The 20,821-nt window shown below is 38.5% G+C and overlaps 1 protein-coding gene across 1 annotated transcript in view; it reads right to left on the bottom strand.

The window, feature by feature from the left end:
* Positions 1–20,258, bottom strand: part of LOC108637766 (complement factor H-like) — a 62,725-nt gene extending 42,467 nt beyond the window's left edge. Inside the window, exon 1 of the mRNA XM_018060123.1 lies at positions 20,087–20,258. The gene's annotated coding sequence lies outside the window, so the exon portion shown is untranslated. The remainder of the gene's footprint in view (positions 1–20,086) is intronic.

Genomic DNA, 20,821 nt, shown 5'->3' with positions numbered 1-20,821 from the left:
CAGTCTCACATGACTTTGTCTCCTTCCTGAAATGAGAAGAGGAACCATCAGCACCTGCTTCTCTCCAGCATTGTATTTACACACCCATTTTCCTTCCTTCTCCTGACAGGAAGATGCAAAGAATCCAGTTGTCACCAAGTCCAGGACTTTCTCAAAACTGCTGGTTCCTCTCCCACCTCTTTCACAGGGAGCCTGTGGTCAGTCTTTGCTGCTTCCCTCAAGGCTCATCCTCTTCAACGTTCATTACACTCTCATCTTTCCCATTAAAACAATACATAATCCACCGAGCAATAGATCCTGAACCTCTTGTTCTCTGCCACAACCAAGCCTTTTGAAAGAGTTATGTAATCATGCTGTATTGCATTTCTTACTAATAATTTATTTAGCAGGCTGTAAGTAGATTTTCCCCTGTCTATTCCATCTGAAACTGTCTCTGTTACAATTATTGTTGGCCTCCATGTAGCCAAATCCACCACATCTTGTCTTTTAACCTGACTTATTAACTGAATTAGAAATATTCATTAGTGTAACTATTCTAATGTAATTAGATTACACTTTCCTTGAATAAACTGTATGGTAGACATTATGACAAGATGCTTACATGAATAACTTATTTTAATAACTAAAAAATCTTTTGAAATATTTGAACATTTGTAAATATTAAATCATTGTACAGATTCAGAGGTGTGAACAAACTTCAAATAGGTCGTTGCTCTTAGATATAGTTAGATAATGGTGGAATTGGATATAGAACAATTTCTGGGTGATTCCACAGGAATTACTGTTAGTCATTTTATTATTCCTTGCTATTATATCATGTTCTTCTGTCCACAACTATGAATCATTCATTCTGACATTTTTTTACCCTAAATTCTCTGGGTTCTCCTTTCTTTCTGTCCACTTTGCCATCTATTCTTCTTTCGTCAGACGCCTCAGTGTTGGAAGCTTCAGGACTCAGTCTTGAGCTCTTTTCTATTTTCATTCTACATTCATTTCCAATCTGATGTCATCATTTACAGAATGATAATCTCACATGTACATCTCCTGGCTAAACCTATGCATTCAACACTGTAGTTGACGTATCCATGGTGACGTTTATGGTCCATGGGCGGCACAACCACAGTGTGTCAGCAGGAAAAAAAGGAGAGTGAGTAGAACTGGATCTGCAGCTGGGGTTGGATGAATGGGCACAGAGCTGCACGGGAGGGCAAATGTTTGCGACAGAGGTGAAGCATTGAGGCTGTTGGAGAGTGAAGCAGCAGATCTGTGAGAGTCTGAATGGAATGAGGATCACACAGACAATCCTTGCCACAGCTGTACCCACACCAGACAAGGATTCAAGTCCCCTAGAAAGTGCTGTAGTTTGGAGCTGGAACATAGAGATTGGAAAACAATCCCAGGGCAAGGTCTACTGTTGACTGAAGGGAGATGCTGTGAGGGAACCTGATGGAGAAGATTGCAGTGGAAAATGCTTCTGAAGGAAAGCCAGCTAACCTGGAGGAAGGGTGATACTGCTGAGTCACACACAGACAATAGAGCGATCTCTGCAGCCTCTCTGTCTGAACACATCAGCACCAGACAGCTGAAACAACCCAGGGAGGGTGGCCCTCTAAGGACCTGATGTGCAAAGCAACACAGAGGGACCCCAGCCAGGGTGATCTTTATGTCCCTGATGAGATAAACAACAGACAATTACCCCAAGTGTGGGGCCCTGTAAGCGGCTGAAGGGGCCAAGCAACAGGGAAGGACCAGCCAAAGAGGCCCTCTGATGGCCAGATGCCAGAAGCTAGGAAAAGACTCTAATAGGGTCATCGCTCCTGCAGCTGAGTCAGTTGGTTTCCTTGCACTTTTAGCACTGCCAGGGTTCCCATAATTCAAGCAGCTGTGTCACCTCCATACTCAATCCTCACTGGGCAGAGCTGTCAGAAGCTAGAAAAGTCCCGAATAGTCACAAAACTCCTGACGATAGCCACCAGCTTTGTATCTGGTGTTGCCAGGGTCCCTATTATCCAAGCTCCTGTGTCACTCCCTAGCTCAATCCCACAAGGACAGAGCAGCCAGAGGCTGCAAAAAGCCCTAAGGGCCTCATATTTCCTGCTGTCATAGCCAATGGCTTCCCTTAGTACCTGGTACTGCCAGGGCCCCTGCAATCCAAGCAACTGCACCACTTCCTCATTTGGTCCTCCATGGGGCACACACAAGTCGTCCAAGTGAGCCTCAGAAGCAAACTCCTGTAGAAGACTCACATGCACAGGTGGAGATAAAACCACAAGTGAAATCCAGGGGCAGGTGGTTAAGAATAGAACCAAAACATTCACACCAGTGGTACAAGCTGAAGATTGAATCCACATGATCAAGTAGGCAGACTTTCTATTTATGGAATATATAGAGTTCCTGAGAAACAAAAAACACGAGCACTGGCAGATGTGAGACCAGATTAGAGTCTGAGCTGCCCCCACAATAGGTCCAAAGACCAGCCCAGGGAGGTGAGGTGGACTGTGACTCACACTGAGGAAAAGGATGCTGACAGCCCATCAGAAAAATTTTATTATTTTTATATTTTAACTTATTCAGTAGTTGCTATTGGGTTTTTACCTTTTTATTCCTGTTATTCCAGTTGTTGATTTTAATGCTACCATTAAATCTACTTATGCTTTTGAGAAATTTTTTAAATCACACTTTTAATTTCCTTTAAATACTTCTTCCTCTACATTGGTTTTTATTGTTTTATGGACTTTTTCCTACTTTTAATTTTCAAAGTTTTTAAAAAATTTATTATTTTTCCACATATATTCTTTCATTTGCTTTTCTTATTCTTTTCCTGTGGCAAATTATTCTTCAATATATATATAAACATTCATCTACCTCTATTGAAATTTTCTTTTCTAGTCTTTCTTTCTTTTCTTCCTTTTCTCACTATGTTTATTAGCCTGTTTTGCTTTATTTGCTTTATTCCCCAGTTGTCACATGGCTTTGATTTTTTTTTTCCAGTTTATGGTTTTAGTTAGTTTTGGTTTTAACTAGTTCATATAATTTTTGCTTTCATTTTCTCACTGGATCAATCTCTTCTACTTTCTTCTTCTGTTTTTTTTTTTTTTACACTGTTTGTTCCCCACCCTGCATGTAAATGCATGTGTCTATATCCCATTATTTTTGTGAATACATGCCTTATTTTGTATTTGCCATTTGTATGGGGTTTCCATTTTGTTTTCTTGTTTCACTGTGTTTGTTTTAATCCCCTTTAATGCCATTACAAACCGCCAGTGGTATCTCACTTCCCTGGCCAGAGATCAGGCCCAGAGCCCTTGATGTGGGAGCACTGACAAGACTCTAGACTGCCATAAAACTCCTAACCCCAGGGAGTATTTATTAGTGAGAACTCCCATAAAGGCCTCCTTCTGTATACACCTGGCATCACCCAACTGCCAGCAGCACCCAGTTTAGGATGCCTCACCCAAAAAACAAACAAAATAAAAACACAAACCCAGTCATCAGCAAATAAGATTGCCACCTCACAAAGTCTTGCCCATTAGAGGGGAAAAAAAAAAAAATTACCTCCTTTCAGCAGAGTACAAACAAAAACAACCAAAAGGAACCTAAACAAACCACTAGCACCATCTTACACACCAAAGGCAGAAACCAAAAAGAAGGAGGAATTCGACCTGAAAGCCTGAGAAAAGGAGACATCAAATGCAATAATGAGAAAAGAAAGGGGTGGGCAGAAAAATATTGCTCAAGTGAAGAAACAAACTAGAAGCACAAAAGACCAAAAAAAAAAAAAAAAAGCGTGGGGAGGGGAGAATAGGTAAAATACCTGAAAAAGAATTCACAGTAATGATAGGAAACATGTTCCAAAACCTTGAAAAGAGAATGGATAAAATGCCATGAAGCAATCAAGAAATTAACACAATAAACAAGGATATAGAAGAAATAAAGAATAAATCAACAAAGATGAATAACACAATTATGGAAATAAAAAAGTTCTCTAGAAGGAAACAATGATAGATTAACTGAAGCAAAAAAATGAAACAGTGAGCTGGAAGAGTAAATAGTGGAAGTAGTTGCTGATGAGCAGAATAAAAGAAAAAGAATGAAAAGAATTGAGGAGAGCTTTGGAGATCTCTGGGACAGTATTTACCTCACCAACATTTGAGTTATAGGGGTCCCAGAGGAAAAAGATAAAAAGAAAGTCACTGAGAACATTTTTGAATACATTATAGTTGAAAAGTTTTCCAGCATGGGAAAGGAAATAGCCAATCAAGTTCAAGAAGCACAGAGTGCAATACAGGAGAAACCCTAGGAGAAACACGTCGAGACACATACCAAGCAACAGAGATTAAAAACAAAGAAAGAATATTAAAAGCAGTAAGGGAAAAGCAACAAGTAACACACAAGGGAAAAGCCATTCAATTAAAGGCTGATCTTTCAGCAGAAACTCTGCAGGTCAGAAAGGAATGGCAGGATATATTTAAAGTACTGAAAGGGAAAAATCTACAAGCAAGATTACTCTACTTGGCAAGGATTTCATTCAACATTGATGGAAAAGTTAAAAATCTTTACAGACAAACAGAAGTTAAGAGAATTTAGCACCACCAAACCAGATTTACAACAAATATTAAAGAGACCTATAAGCATAAGACAAAGGAAAGACCTACAAGAAACACAAAATACTTTAAAAAATGCTAATTGGAACATATAGCATTATATTATATTATAACAGAGAAATGCTAATAGTAATATATAAATAATTACTTTAAATGTAAATGGATTAAACTCTCCAACCAAAAGACACAGATTGGCTGAATGGATACAAAACAAGACCCATATATATGCTGTCTACAAGAGACCCACTTCAGACTTAGAGACACATACAGACTGAAATTAAAAGGATGGAAAAACATATTCCATGAACATGGAAACCAAAAGGAAGTTGAAGTGGCAATTCTCATTTCTGACAAAACAGACTTTAAAATAAAGAATATTATATGAAATAGAGAAGGGACATTATATAATGATGAAGGGATCAATCCAAGAAGAAGACATAATTCTATACATTTATGCACCCAACATAGAAGCACCTCAATGCATAAGGCAATAACTAACACACATAAAAGGGGAAATTGACAGCAATAAAATAATGGTAAGGGATGTTAACACACAATCATTGTAAGGGATGTTAACAATGGACAGATCATCAAAACAGAAAATTAATAAGGAAACATAAACCATACATGAAACATTAGACCAAACGGACATAATTGATATCTTCAGAACTTTCCACCCAAATGCATAAGAATACACCTTCTTCTCAAGTGTGCATGGAACATTTTCCAGGAAAGACCATACCTTGGGTCACAAATCAAACTTCAGTAAATTTTAAAAGACTGAAATCATATGAAGCATCTTTTCTGACCACAATACTATGAGAATAGATGTCAAATAGAGGGTAAATAGTAAAAACACAAACACTTGGAGATTAAACAATATGTTTTTACATAATAGACTGGATCCTGAATAAATCAAAAGGGAAATCAACAAATTCTTGAAGCAAATGACAATGAAAACACAACAACTCAAAACCTATAGGATGCAGCAAAGCAGTTCTAAAAGGGAAGTTTATAGGAAGAAACAAGGAAAACATCAAATTGCCAACCTAATTTACACCTAAAACAATTTGATAAAGAGGGGCAAAAAACAAACCCAAAGTTAGTGGAAGGAAAGAAAGCCTGAAGATCAGAGCAGAAATAAATGAAAAAGAAAGGAAGGAACAATAGTAAAGACAAATAAAACTAAAAGCTGCTTCTTTGAGAAGATAAACAAAATTGACAAACAATTAGGCAAATGCATCAAGAAAAAATGGGAGAAGAATCAAATCAATAATATTAGGAATGAGAAAGGAGAGGTTACAAATGATCATAAGAAGCTGTTATGAGCAACTATATGCCAATAAAGTGAACAACCTGAAAGAAATGGATATATTCTGAGAAAAGTTCAATCTTCCAAGACTGAACCAGGAAGAAATAGAAATTATGAACAAGCCAATTACATGCACTGAAATTGAAAATGTGACAAAAAAAAAATACTCTCAAAAAATTAAAGCACAGGGCCTGATGATTTCACAGGTGAGTTCTCTCAAACATTTAGAGAAGATCTAATAATATTCTTGCAAAACTCTTTCAAAAAACTGCAGAGGAAGAAGCACTTCCAAATTCATTCTACAAGGCCATCATTACTTTTATACCAAAACCAGACACAGACAACACAAAAAAGAAAATTACAGGCCAAAATCACTGATGAAAATGGGTGGAAAAATCCTCAACAGAACACTGGCAAACAGAGTTCAAAAATACATTAAAAAGATAGTACACCATGATATGGAGAAGGCAATGGCACCCCACTGCAATACTCTTGCCTGGAAAATCCCATGGATGGAGGAGCCTGGTGGGCTTCAGTCCATGGGGTCGCTAAGAGTTGGACACGACTGAGTCACTTTCACTTTTCACTTTCATGTATTGGAGAAGGACATGGCAACCCACTCCAGTGCTCTTGCCTGGAGAATTCCAGGAATGGGGGAGCCTGGTGGGCTGTCATCTATGGGGTCGCATAGAGTCAGACACGACTGAAGTGACTTAGCAGCAGTGGCAGCAGCACACCATGATAGCAACCATCAACTTGGGTTTATCCCAGGGATGCAAACATTCTTCAGTATACACAAATCCATCAATGTGATATACAATATTAACAAATTGCAAGAAATTCATATGGTAATCAAAATAAGTACAGAAAAATTCTGAAAATTTTCAACACCCATTTATGATAAATACTCTTCAAAAAATGAGCAAAGGCCTCCTGAGTTAGAATCATGCTCACGTAATTCTGCACACGGCCCCAAGCGGAAGTGTTCGGGCAGCCATTTTGAACCAAGAACTCTGGTCTTAAGGGCTGGTTGCAAGGCCTCTGCATGCAGTGCCTTATGAGCAAGTGAAACTGGAGGAAATACCAAGGAAAAGTGAACCTCTCTGAGTGTCCCTCAATGTGGAGAAACTTTTCATCTTTAACCTAGATGTTTTATCATCGGTGCTGTATAGATGGAGAAGTCTAGAGGCTACTGTAAAAATAAAACTGAAAACCAGAAGCAGGAGGCTTAAATCCAAAGCCTGAAAACATTAGAGAACTCTTGAATTCAGGGAACATTAAGCAATAGGAGCTCATCAAATGCCTTCATACCTACACCGAAACCAAGCTCCACCCAAGGGCCAACAAGATCCAAAACAAGACATACCACGCAAATTCTCTAGCAACACAGGAACACTCCCCTGAGCTTCAATATACAGGCAGCTCAAAATTATCCCAAAACCTTTGATGTCTCATAACCCATTACGGGTCACTCCACTGCACTCCAGAGAGAAGAAACCCAGCTCCACCCACCAGAACTCCAACACAAGCCTCCCTAACCAGGAAACCTTGACAAGCCACTGATAGAACCCCACCCACAGTGAGGAAGCTCCATAATAAAGAGAACTCCACAAATTACCAGAATATAAAAAGGCCAGCCAAACGCAGCAATATAACCAAGATGAAGAGACAGAGGAATACTCAACAGGTAAAGGAACAGGAGAGTTGCCCACCAAACCAAACAAAAGAGGAAGAAGTAGGGAATCTACCTGAGAAGGAATTCCGAATATTGATAGTGAAAATGATCCAAAATCTTGAAATCAAAATGGAATCACAGATAAATAGCCTAGAGACAAGGATTGAGAAGATGCAAGAAAGGTTTAACAAGGACCTAGAAGAAATAAAAAAGAGTCAAAATATAATGAATAACGCAATAAATGAGATCAGAAACACTCTGGAGGCAACAAATAGTAGAATAACGGAGGCAGAAGATAGGATTAGTGAAATAGAAGATAGAATGGTAGAAATAAATGAATCAGAGAGGAAACAAGAAAAACGAATTAAAAGAAACGAGGACAATCTCAGAGACCTCCAGGACAATATGAAACGCTCCAACATTCGAATTATAGGAGTCCCAGAAGAAGAAGACAGAAAGAAAGATCATGAGAAAATCCTTGAGGAGATAATAGTTGAAAACTTCCCTAAAATGGGGAAGGAAATAATCACCCAAGTCCAAGAAACACAGAGAGTTCCAAATAGGATAAACCCAAGGCGAAACACCCCAAGACACATATTAATCAAATTAACAAAGATCAAACACAAAGAACAAATATTAAAAGCAGCAAGGGAAAAACAACAAATAACACACAAGGGGATTCCCATAAGGATGACAGCTGATCTTTCAATAGAAACTCTTCAGGCCAGGAGGGAATGGCAAGACATACTTAAAGTGATGAAAGACAATAACCTACAGCCCAGATTACTGTACCCAGCAAGGATCTCATTCAAATACGAAGGAGAAATCAAAAGCTTTACAGACAAGCAAAAGCTGAGGAAATTCAGCACCACCAAACCAGCTCTCCAACAAATGCTAAAGGATATTCTCTAGACAGGAAACACAAAAAGGGTGTATAAACCCGAACCCAAAACAATAAAGTAAATGGTAACGGGATCATACTTATCAATAATTACCTTAAACGTAAATGGGTTGAACGCCCCAACCAAAAGACAAAGACTGGCCGAATGGATACAGAAACAAGACCCCTCTATATGCTGCTTACAAGAGACCCACCTCAAAACAAGGGACACATACAGACTGAAAGTGAAGGGCTGGAAAAAGATATACCACGCAAATAGAGACCAAAAGAAAGCAGGAGTGGCAATACTCATATCCGATAAAATAGACTTTAAAACAAAGGCTGTGAAAAGAGACAAAGAAGGCCACTACATAATGATCAAAGGATCAATCCAAGAAGAAGATATAACAATTATAAATATATATGCACCCAATATAGGAGCACCGCAATATGTAAGAAAAATGCTAACAAGTATGAAAGGGGAAATCAACAATAACACAATAATAGTGGGAGACTTTAATACCCCACTCACACCTATGGACAGATCAACTAAACAGAAAATTAACAAAGAAACGCAAACTTTAAATGATACATTAGATCAGTTAGACCTAATTGATATCTATAGGACATTTCACCCCAAAACAATGAATTTCACCTTTTTTTCAAGTGCTCATGGAACCTTCTCCAGGATAGATCACATCCTGGGCCATAAATCTAAACTTGATAAATTCAAACAAATCGAAATCATTCCAAGCATCTTTTCTGACCACAATGCATTAAGACTAGATCTCAATTACAGGAGAAAAACTATTAGAAATTCCAACATATGGAGGTTGAACAACACACTTCTGAATAACCAATAAATCACAGAAGAAATCAAAAAAGAAATCAAAATATGCATAGAAACTAATGAAAATGAAAACACAACAACCCAAAACCTGTGGGACACTATAAAAGCAGTGCTAAGAGGAAAGTTCATAGCAATACAGGCATACCTCAAGAAACAAGAAAAAAGTCAAATAAATAACCTAACTCTACACCTAAAGCAACTAGAAAAGGAAGAATTGGAGAACCCCAGAGTTAGTAGAAGGAAAGAAATCTTAAAAATTAGGGCAAAAATAAATGCAAAAGAAACAAAAGAGACCATAGCAAAAATCAACAAAGCCAAAAGCTGGTTCTTTGAAAGGGTAAATAAAATTGACAAACCATTAGCCAGACTCACCAAGAAGCAAAGAGAGAAAAATCAAATCAATAAAATTAGAAATGAAAATGGAGAGATCACAACAGACAACACAGAAATACAAAGGATCATAAGAGACTACTATCAGCAGTTGTATGCCAATAAAATGGACAACATGGAAGAAATGGACAATTCTTAGAAAAGTACAATTTTCCAAAACTGAACCAGGAAGAAATAGAAAATCTTAACAGACCCATCACAAGCACGGAAATTGAAACTGTAATCAGAAATCTTCCAGCAAACAAAAGCCCAGGTCCAGACGGCTTCACAGCTGAATTCTACGAAAATTTTCGAGAAGAGCTAACACCTATCCTACTCAAACTCTTCCAGAAAATTGCAGAGGAAGGTAAACTTCCAAACTCATTCTATGAGGCCACCATCACCCTAATACCAAAACCTGACAAAGATGTCACAAAAACAGAAAACTACAGGCCAATATCACTGATGAACATAGATGCAAAAATCCTCAACAAAATTCTAGCAATCAGAATCCAACAACACATTATAAAGATCATACACCATGACCAAGTGGGCTTTATCCCAGGGATGCAAGGATTCTTCAATATCCGCAAATCAATCATTGTAATTCACCACATTAACAAATTGAAAAATAAAAACCATATGATTATCTCAATAGATGCAGAGAAGGCCTTTGACAAAATTCAACATCCATTTATGATCAAAACTCTCCAGAAAGCAGGAATAGAAGGAACATACCTCAACATAATAAAAGCTATCTATGACAAACCCACAGCAAACATTATCCTCAATGGTGAAAAATTGAAAGCATTTCCCCTGAAGTCAGGAACAAGACAAGGGTGTCCACTTTCACCGCTACTATTCAACATAGTCCTGGAAGTTTTGGCCACGGCAATCAGAGCAGAAAAAGAAATAAAAGGAATCCAAATTGGAAAAGAAGAAGTAAAACTCTCACTGTTTGCAGATGACATGATCCTCTACATGGAAAACCCTAAAGACTCCACCAGAAAATTACTAGAGCTCATCAATGAATATAGTAAAGTTGCAGGATATAAAATCAACACACAGAAATCCCTTGCATTCTTATACACAAATAATGAGAAAGTAGAAAAAGAAATTAAGGAAACAATTCCATTCACCATTGCAACGAAAAGAATAAAATACTTAGGAATATATCTACCTAAAGAAACTAAAGACCTATATATAGAAAACTATAAAACACTGATGAAAGAAATCAAAGAGGACACTAACAGATGGAGAAATATACCATGGTCATGGATCGGAAGAATCAATATAGTGAAAATGAGTATACTACCCAAAGCAATTTACAAATTCAACGCAATCCCTGTCAAGCTACCAGCCACATTTTTCACAGAACTAGAACAAATAATTTCAAGATTTGTATGGAAATACAAAAAACCTCGAATAGCCAAAGCAATCTTGAGAAAGAAGAATGGAACTGGAGGAATCAACTTGCCTGACTTCAGGCTCTACTACAAAGCCACAGTCATCAAGACAGTATGGTACTGGCACAAAGACAGACATATAGATCAATGGAACAAAATAGAAAGCCCAGAGATAAATCCACACACATATGGACACCTTATCTTTGACAAAGGAGGCAAGAATATACAATGGAGTAAAGACAATCTCTTTAACAAGTGGTGCTGGGAAAACTGGTCAACCACTTATAAAAGAATGAAACTAGATCACTTTCTAATACCGCACACAAAAATAAACTCAAAATGGATTAAAGATCTAAATGTAAGATCAGAAACTATAAAACTCCTAGAGGAGAACATAGGCAAAACACTCTCCGACATAAATCACAGCAGGATCCTCTATGATCCACCTCCCAGAATTCTGGAAATAAAACCAAAAATAAACAAATGGGATCTAATTAAAATTAAAAGCTTCTGCACAACAAAGGAAAATATAAGCAAGGTGAAAAGACAGCCTTCTGAATGGGAGAAAATAATAGCAAATGAAGCAACTGACAAACAACTAATCTCAAAAATATACAAGCAACTTACGCAGCTCAATTCCAGAAAAATAAACGACCCAATCAAAAAAACGGGCCAAAGAACTAAATAGACATTTCTCCAAAGAAGACATATGGATGGCTAACAAACACATGAAAAGATGCTCAACATCACTCATTATTAGAGAAATGCAAATCAAAACCACAATGAGGTACCACTTCACACCAGTCAGAATGGCTGCGATCCAAAAATCTGCAAGCAATAAATGCTGGAGAGGGTGTGGAGAAAAGGGAACCCTCCTACACTGTTGGTGGGAATGCAAACTAGTACAGCCACTATGGAGAACAGCCTGGAGATTCCTTAAAAAATTGCAAAAGGAACTACCTTATGACCCAGCAATCCCACTGCTGGGCATACACACCAAGGAAATCAGAATTGAAAGAGACACATGTACCCCAATGTTCATCGCAGCACTGTTTATAATAGCCAGGACATGGAAACAACCTAGATGTCCATTAGCAGATGAATGGATAAGGAAGCTGTGGTACATATACACAATGGAGTATTACTCAGCCGTGAAAAAGAATTCATTTGAATCAGTTCTGATGAGATGGATGAAACTGGAGCCGATTATACAGAGTGACGTAAGCCAGAAAGAAAAACACCAATACTGACATATATATATATATATACTGACATATATATATGGAATTTAGGAAGATGGCAATGACGACCCTGTATGCAAGACAGGAAAAAAGACACAGATGTGTATAACGGACTTTTGGACTCAGAGGGAGAGCGAGACGGTGGGATGATTTGGGAGAATGGCATTCTAATATGTATACTATCATGTAAGAATTGAATCGCCAGTCTATGTCTGACGCAGGATACAGCATGCTTGGGGCTGGTGCATGGGGATGACCCAGAGAGATGTTATGGGGAGGGAAGTGGGAGGGGGGTTCATGTTTGGGAACGCATGTAAGAATTAAAGATTTTAAAATTTAAAAAATAAAAAACTAAAAAAAAAGATAAAAAATAAAAAACAAAAAATGAGCAAAGAGGGAAACTGCCTCAACATAATAAAGGCCATACATATATGAGAAAACCAGAGTGGACATCATTCTCAATGGTGAAAAACTGAAAGCATACCCTCTATGATCAGGAAACGACAAAGGTGCCCACTGTCACCACTATTAGTCAGCATTGTTTGGAAGCCTTAGCTACAGCAGAGGAGAAAAAGAAATAAAAGGAATCCGGATTGGAAAAGGAGAAGCAAAACTCTCATTGTTTACACAGATGATACAACACATAGAAAACCCAAAAGATACTATCAGAAAATTACAAGAGGTAATCAGTGAATTTAGCAAAGTGACAGGATACAAAATGTAATGTATTATACAGAGTGACATAAGCCAGAAAGAAAAACACTATATACATACATACTAACACCTATATATGGAATTTAGAAAGATGGTAACAATAACCCTGTATGCAAGACAGCAAAAGAGATGCAGATGAATAGAACAGTCTTTTGGACTCTGTGGGAGAGGGAGAGGGTGGAATGTCTGGGGGAATGGCACTGAAACATGTATAATATTATATAAGAAACGAATCACCAGTCCAGGTTCGATACAGGATGCTTGGGGCTGGTGCACTGGGACGACCTGGAGGGGTGGTACAGGAAGGGACGTGGAAGCAGGGCTTCAGGATGGGGAACACGCTTACGCCCGTGGCTGAATCATGTTGATGTGTGGCAGAACCAATACAATATTGTAAAGCAAAAAAGAAAGAAAGAAAGAAAAATAAAAATGAATACACAAAAATCACTTGAATCCCCATGAAACACTAGAAAGAGAAATTAAGGTATCAATCCTATTTACCATTGCAACAAAAAAGAATAAAATGCCTAGGAATAAACCTACTTAAGGAGAAATAAGAGCTGTATACAGAAAAGTATAAGATGCTGAGGAAAGAAACCAAAGACAACACAAACAGGTGGAGAGCTATTCCATTATCTGGGGTTGGAAGAATCAACATTGTGAAAATAACTATGCTACCAAATATAATCTACAGATTCAATGCCATCTGTATCAAATTACCAATGCTGTTTTTCACAGAACTAGAACAAAAAGCTCACAATTCATAGGGAAACACAAAAGACCTGAATAACCAAAACAATCTTGAGAAAGAAAAATAGAGCTAGAAGAATCAACCTTCCTGACTATGAACTGACTACAAAGCTATAGTCATCCAGACAGTATGGTACTGGCAGAAAAACAGAAATAGAGACCAATGGAACAAGATAGAAAGCCCAGAAATAAACCCACACACCTATGGACAGCTTATGTTTGAAAAGGAGCAAGAATATGCAATGGAGCAAAGAGAGTCTCTTCTATAAGTGCTGCTGAGAAAAGCTTGACAACTACATGGGGAAAAAGTGAAATTAGACTGCTTCCTAACACCATACACAAAGATAAACTCAAAATGGATGGAAAACACAGGTAGAACACCTTATGTCATAAATCACAGCAAGATCATCTATGATCCACCTCCTAGAGTAGTCGGGGGAAAAAAAAAGATAATCAAGTGGGACATAATTAAACTTAAAAGTTTATCCAGAAATCATTAATAAGGTGAAAAGACAATGCTCAAAATGGAAAAAAATAACAGCAAATGAAACAACTGACAAAAGATTAATTTCCAAAAGATGCAAGCACCTCATACAAATCAATACCAATAAAACATCCCAATAAAAAAGTGGGAAAAAAACCTAAACAGAGATTTTTCCAAAGGCCTATGATGGCTAATAAACATATGAATAGATGTTCAACATCACTCACTATTAAAGAAATGCAAATCAAAACTATAATGAGATATCACTTCACACCAGTCAGAATGGCCATGATCAACAGTTCTACAAACAATAAATGCTGGAGAGGGTGTGGAGAAAAGGGAACCTGCTTGCATTGTTGGTGGGAATGTAAACTGATACAGCCACTATAAAGAACAGTATGAAGAGTCCTTACAAAATGAGGAATAAAACCACTGTAAGAACCACCAACCCCACTCCTAGGTGTACACCCTGAGGAAACCAAGATGGAAAAAGACCCATGCACCACAATGGTCACTGCAGTTCCGTTTATAACAGCTAGGACATGGAAGCAACATAGATGTCCATTGACAGATGAATAGATAAAGAAGCTGCGCTACATAAATACAATGGAATATTACTCAGCCATAAAAAGGAATGCACTGGAGTCAGTCCTAAAGAGGTGGATGAACACAGAGCCTAGGATACAAAGTGAAGTAAGTCAGAAAGAGAAAAACAAATATCATATACTAACACATATACATGGAATCTAGAGATATCGTACTGATAAACCTATTTGCACAGCAGCAATAGAGACACAGACACTGAGAACAGACTTATGGCACGGCTGGCAGGGAGGAAGTAGGGGGTGAGATGTATGGAGAGAGTTACCATGCAAATTTACACTACTGTATGTAAAATAGACAGTCAATGGGAATTTGCTGTATGAATCAGGGAGCTCAAACCAGAGCTCAGTAACAACCTAGAAGGGTGGGATGGGCAGGGACCTGGGAGGGATGTTCATGTGGGAGGGGACATGGGTAAATCTATGGCTGATTCTTGTTGATATTTGGTAGAACCCAATATAATACTGTAAATCCTTCAATTAAAAATAAATAAATATAAAATAAACAACCACCCACCCCAAAATTCCATATGCCAAGGGGCCCAGGAGAAGGCTCGCTCATCCATGCATGAGGTAAAAGGCAGACAGATCTCTGTCTTGACTGAGATGCCTACAGTGGCTCATGAACCATCTCAATTCCCTCTCAGCTGCACTTCAGGAGTCCCGGAAAACCTATCTTAAAAATTCATGCATGGAGCTAATCCTTCTGTGAAAGTCCAGGTTTTCACAGGAGGACCTCTGTCTGCTTCATTCACACACCCTTCTACCCTGTGGCCAGATCCCTGTGGTTACAACTAACTCAGAGGGAAGAGCAACCTTTGACAGGCCACCAGTGAGTTTGCACACAAATTTGGCTTAAATCTGTGACCAAGTACAGGAACACGAGCTTAAGATGTAGTGCTACTTTGGGGGAAACAAATGACAGGCTGTCAGTACCATTCCTGGTCCACTAATGTATCTAGACAAGACATGATGCACAGAAATTCTGACAAACAGGGATGAGAAGTGTCAGCAGGGGCCACTATAGAAGATCTGAGATAGCTGCAGAGTCTCTAGCTGGGTTGAAGGAAGTTATCTCTCACCCAAAGGAGACTGGTACTTTAATTAGAAAAACAGCACCACAAAACTTCAAGGAACATGAACCCAAAGTATCATGACACCAACAAAGTATAAAAATCTTCAGTATTCACATCTGAAGATTGGAGATCTGTGATTTGTCCAAGGAATAATTCAAAATAGCTGTTTTTAATAACAGTGTGCTACAGAAAAAACATTATGAGAATTGAACAAAAGCAGGAAAACATTAAACAAATGAACAGTAAACAATGGACAAAACAAACTTTAATAAAATGTACAAATCATAAAAAAAAAAAACAGAAATTCTGGTGCTGAAGGATCCAAGAATGAAATGAAAAAATTCATTGAAGAGCATCATCCACAGAGTGAAAAGAGCAGAAGAATCTGTGAGACAGATGACATATCAAAGTTATCCTGTCAAAGGAGATTTAAATCAAAACAAAAATATCTTATAACAAAGCAATGAAAAAGAACAAAGAAAGGTTGCATGATCTATGCAACATTGTCAATAGACCAATTTGCAAATTATTGAAGTTCTAGGAGGAGAAAAGGAGATGAGGCAGAAAACATATTTAAGGAGTAACGTCTGAGAACTTCTCAATTCAAGGATGATATTTGAATATCTATGTTCAGGAAGCTTACAGGTGACCAAATCAAGTCAACTTAAAAAATCCTCTACATCACACGTTATAATAAAGTTGCAAAAATCAAAGAAAAAATGAGAAGCCTTCAAGCAGCATGAGGAAAAAACAAACAAGCTAACAAAACAAAAACCTTGTAATTTACTACTTCAGTTCAGTTAAGTTCAGCCGCTCAGTTGTGTCTGACTCTGTGACCCCATGAACCGCAGCACGCCAGGCCACCCTGTCCATCACCAACTCCCGAAGTTCACTCAAACCATGTCCATTGAGTCGGTGATGCCATCCAACCATCTCATCCTCTGTCATCCCCTTCTCCTCCTGCCCTCAATCTTTCTCAGCATCAGGGTTTTTTCAAATGAGTCAGCTCTTCGCATCAGGTGGCCAAGGTATTGAAGTTTTAGCTTCAACACCAGTCCTTCCAATGAACGCCCAAGACTGATCTCTTTAAGGATGGACTGGTTGGATCTCATTGCAGTCCAAGGGACTCTCAAGAGTCTTTTCCAACACCACAGTTCAAAAGCATTAATTGTTCTGTGCTCAGCTTTCTTTATAGTACAACTCTCACATCCATACATGACCACTGGAAAAACCATAGCCTTGACTAGATGGACCTTTTTTTGACAAAGTAATGTCTCTGCTTTTGAATATGCTATCTAGTTTGGTCATAACTTTAATTCTAAGGAGTAAGCATATTTCAATATCATGGCTGCAATCACCATCTGCAGTGATGTTGGAGCCCCAAAAGTAAAGTCAACCACTGTTTCCACTGTTTCTCCATCTATTTCCAACGAACTGATGGGACTAGATGCCATGATCTTAGTTTTCGGAATGTTGAGCTTTAAGCCAACTTTTTCACCCTCTTCTTTCACTTTCATCAAGAGGCTCTTCAGTTCTTCTTCCTTTTCTGCCATAAGGGTGGCATCACCTGCATATCTGAAGCTATAAATATTTCTCCCAGGAATCTTGATTCCAGCTTGCGCTTCACCCAGCCCAGCGTTTCTCATGATGTACTCTGCATATAAGTTAAATAAGCAGGGTGACAATATACAGCCTTGACATACTCCTTTTCCTACTTGGAATCAGTCTGTTGCTCCATGTCCAGTTCTAACTGTTGCTTCCTGACCTGGAATTTACTAAGGAGCTTTCATTTGGATCTAGGAATATTTCTCAGCAGAAACCTAGTGGGCCAGGAGAAAATGGGATGACATATTCCAAGTGTTGAAAGAAAAAACTGCCAAAGAAGAATATTTGAAAATATCCTTCAGAAAAGAAAACAATATAAAGACTTCACCTGACCAAAAAATACTGAGAAAATTGAACACAGCTAGACCTTCCTTGAGGAGGGCATGGCAACCCACTCCAGTATTCTTGCCTGGAGAAGCCCATGGACAGAGAACCTGGCAGGCTGCCACCCATAGGGTCACAAAGAATCAGACACAGCTGAGGTAACTGAGCAGGCACACAGACCTTCCCTACTGAAACACTAAAAGGAATTATTCAAGCTAAAGTAAAATAATGCTAATTAATTCCATGAAAATACATAGTACAATGGTAAATTTAAGTGCACACTCACACTCAGGACACTATAGTACTTTGATATGGAATGTTAAACACTTAACAATTTAAGAGTTAAAGTGCCAGAATATAAAAGTAACTCTAGCTACAATTATTTTTTAATTAAGTACACATTATAAAAAGAGGCAAATCATGACATCAAAAAGATAAAATGGAGAAGGGAAAAAGGAAGGAGATTTAATATATGGTTGTGCTCATATATTATCAGCATAAAACACACTGCTCTCTCTGAAAGATGCTTGATGTAAATCTCATGGTAAACAAAGCAGGAATCCATACTAGATTCACAAACGGTAAAGAGAAGTTTATTAGACACATACTACTATAACAAAAATTACAGTAGTATTGTTACACTACTATAACAAAAATCATGAATTCACAAAGGCAAGCAGTCAGAGAAAAGGAATTAGGGAACTATAAAACATCCTGTTACAAAGGATAGTATTAACACATTTATCTATCAATAATTACACAAAATATAAAGGAATGCATGAGTGCATGCTAAGTAGCTACTGTTGTGTCTGACTCATTGAGACTCAATGGACTGTGGCCCACCAGGCTCCTCTGTCCATGGGATTTCCCAGGCAAGAATACTGGAGTGGGTTGCCATTTCCTTCTCCACTGTTGTCTTCTATCTCAATGAAGTTCTTAAGCAATTACTTTGACTTATCAGACAAATCGTCCATATCCATTATTTGGGGACAGTAACTGAAAAACTATCGTGTTTCTCTGTTAACATTTTAGTCCTTTGATGTCTGTGTCCCTTGAAGTCTCAGGTAGCTGTGTTTGCCTTTAACGAAGCAGTCACTCCCTCCAGTCTTTACAGACTGACCTGGGGAGGGAAGTACACTGTCACACTGATAGGGATTTTGAGACTTTTTCAGACCTTCTTTAAGGACACACCTGTCCCATGTACTCAATTCCTCCTAGGAGAGAATTCTGAAGCTCGTATGCTTCTATCAATGCAGCAAAGACAGTCTCTGTGCCGACAGTTTTCTGGCTGCTTCCCTGGGGCAATGCCAAATGCTCACATTTGTGTGCTTTCTCACAGACCCACGGGGACCAGTTAGCTTCTAGATGTCCCACAGGCCATCTGCAAATGTTCATTTGCCACCGTGGGGGCCTACACAGGGAGCTGGCCCTGGGGAGGGGATGTGGATGAGATGAGGGGCCCAGGGGTCAGCAGGACCACAAGCACGGTGTCTGCAATGGTTTGGGGCTCCCTGCTGGGGTCTCCACATGGTCAGTAGAACCCATGTCCCTTGAAGAATTCTAGCCCTGGATGCTGTGCTCCTGGCCTCTCCCCATCCCAGCCATGCAGGTGACCCCAGTGTCCTGGATAAGGGGAGAGAGAAGAGGGCTGGAAGATGAGGACATGGCACTTGCTCACATGCTCTTATTTTCCCCACAGGTAAAATCCTGTGCTGAGGAGACTGTCTTGGCACTAAGCAGTGCCACCTCAAGGGCAAAAATGAGGCTACTGCTCTAACCCTCAGTGATGCGTCCAGTCTTCCATCTTTGTGCTCTAGCAGCATGCTGTCGTGTCTCTGCTAGACTCCTGGACCCCCACAAAGATCCTCTTATCCACAAATGATGGTCAAAGTCTGTGTTTTATATCAGGAAAGACAGTGAGACTCCTGCCATCTTTCTAACCTCACTCTCTTATTACAGGTTTCTTCTTTGTGGATCTTTTCCTATTTTCTTGAGCAATGTCTATCAATAGGTACATGTATTTTGTTATATACTTATCAGGAAGTCCATAGGTACACTCATAGACACTTGTAAAAAAATAACATCAAATATGTCCTTTGGCAAACAAGAGGTTGATATAACTTTTGGAGTGAATAAAACAGCAGAGTCTTAGAAAAATTATGAACACAGTGGGATCTCAGCCCAGTTTACTCACTGACACGGATGCATCTGGGAGGAGGAGACCAGCCACTCTCTTGTGCAGGTCATTATGTTCGATAATTTTTGAAGACTGTAGCCATGATAGCAGCGAACCCTTACAGTTTCACCCTGTAGAACTTTTTTTTCACTACTTGGGTTATATCCATTTTCCAAATTATGGAAAATACATTCTCCTAAGGATCATAAAAATAATATGTAGAAAAAAAACATAAATTTGTTAAAATAGAACCTTAAAGATTAACCTTTCTAGAATTTAAATGTGAATGCACTAGCATTCAAATATGATATGTAACAAAAAAATGAAAGTTACTACCACCATTGTTACAAATGAAAATAACATTCCATATTATTTTATTTCATTTATGATTAAAGTACGTATACATGATGCAGATATTCTTATAAAGTCTCTATCTCACAGGATTTACATGAAAGCCTCTAGTAAAGGGAAGATCTATTTGGGATTTTTTTTTCATATAACTCATCCTTGGCCTTGCTGTTGTTACACAACACTTTAACTCAGTTGTCTACTTTTGTCTCTTCACTCTTTCAAAGATTTAGCATATAAACTTAAATAGGTTACTTACTGAGCATGGTTCTTCTGGAGACCATCCTTCTGCTGTGCAGGTAATCTGAGGAATATTGTGAAGGAGACACAAAATACTGATCACAGTTATAGAGAAACTGTTGATTTACATGTGCTGGAAAGCGTCCTTGTATGAATGATAAAGCC

The sequence above is a fragment of the Capra hircus genome, chromosome 16 (genome assembly GCF_001704415.2).
Source record: "Capra hircus breed San Clemente chromosome 16, ASM170441v1, whole genome shotgun sequence".
Taxonomy (NCBI): domain Eukaryota; kingdom Metazoa; phylum Chordata; class Mammalia; order Artiodactyla; family Bovidae; genus Capra; species Capra hircus.
The sequence above is the reverse complement of the archived record's forward strand: the minus strand, read 5'-3'. Positions and strand labels throughout refer to the sequence as shown.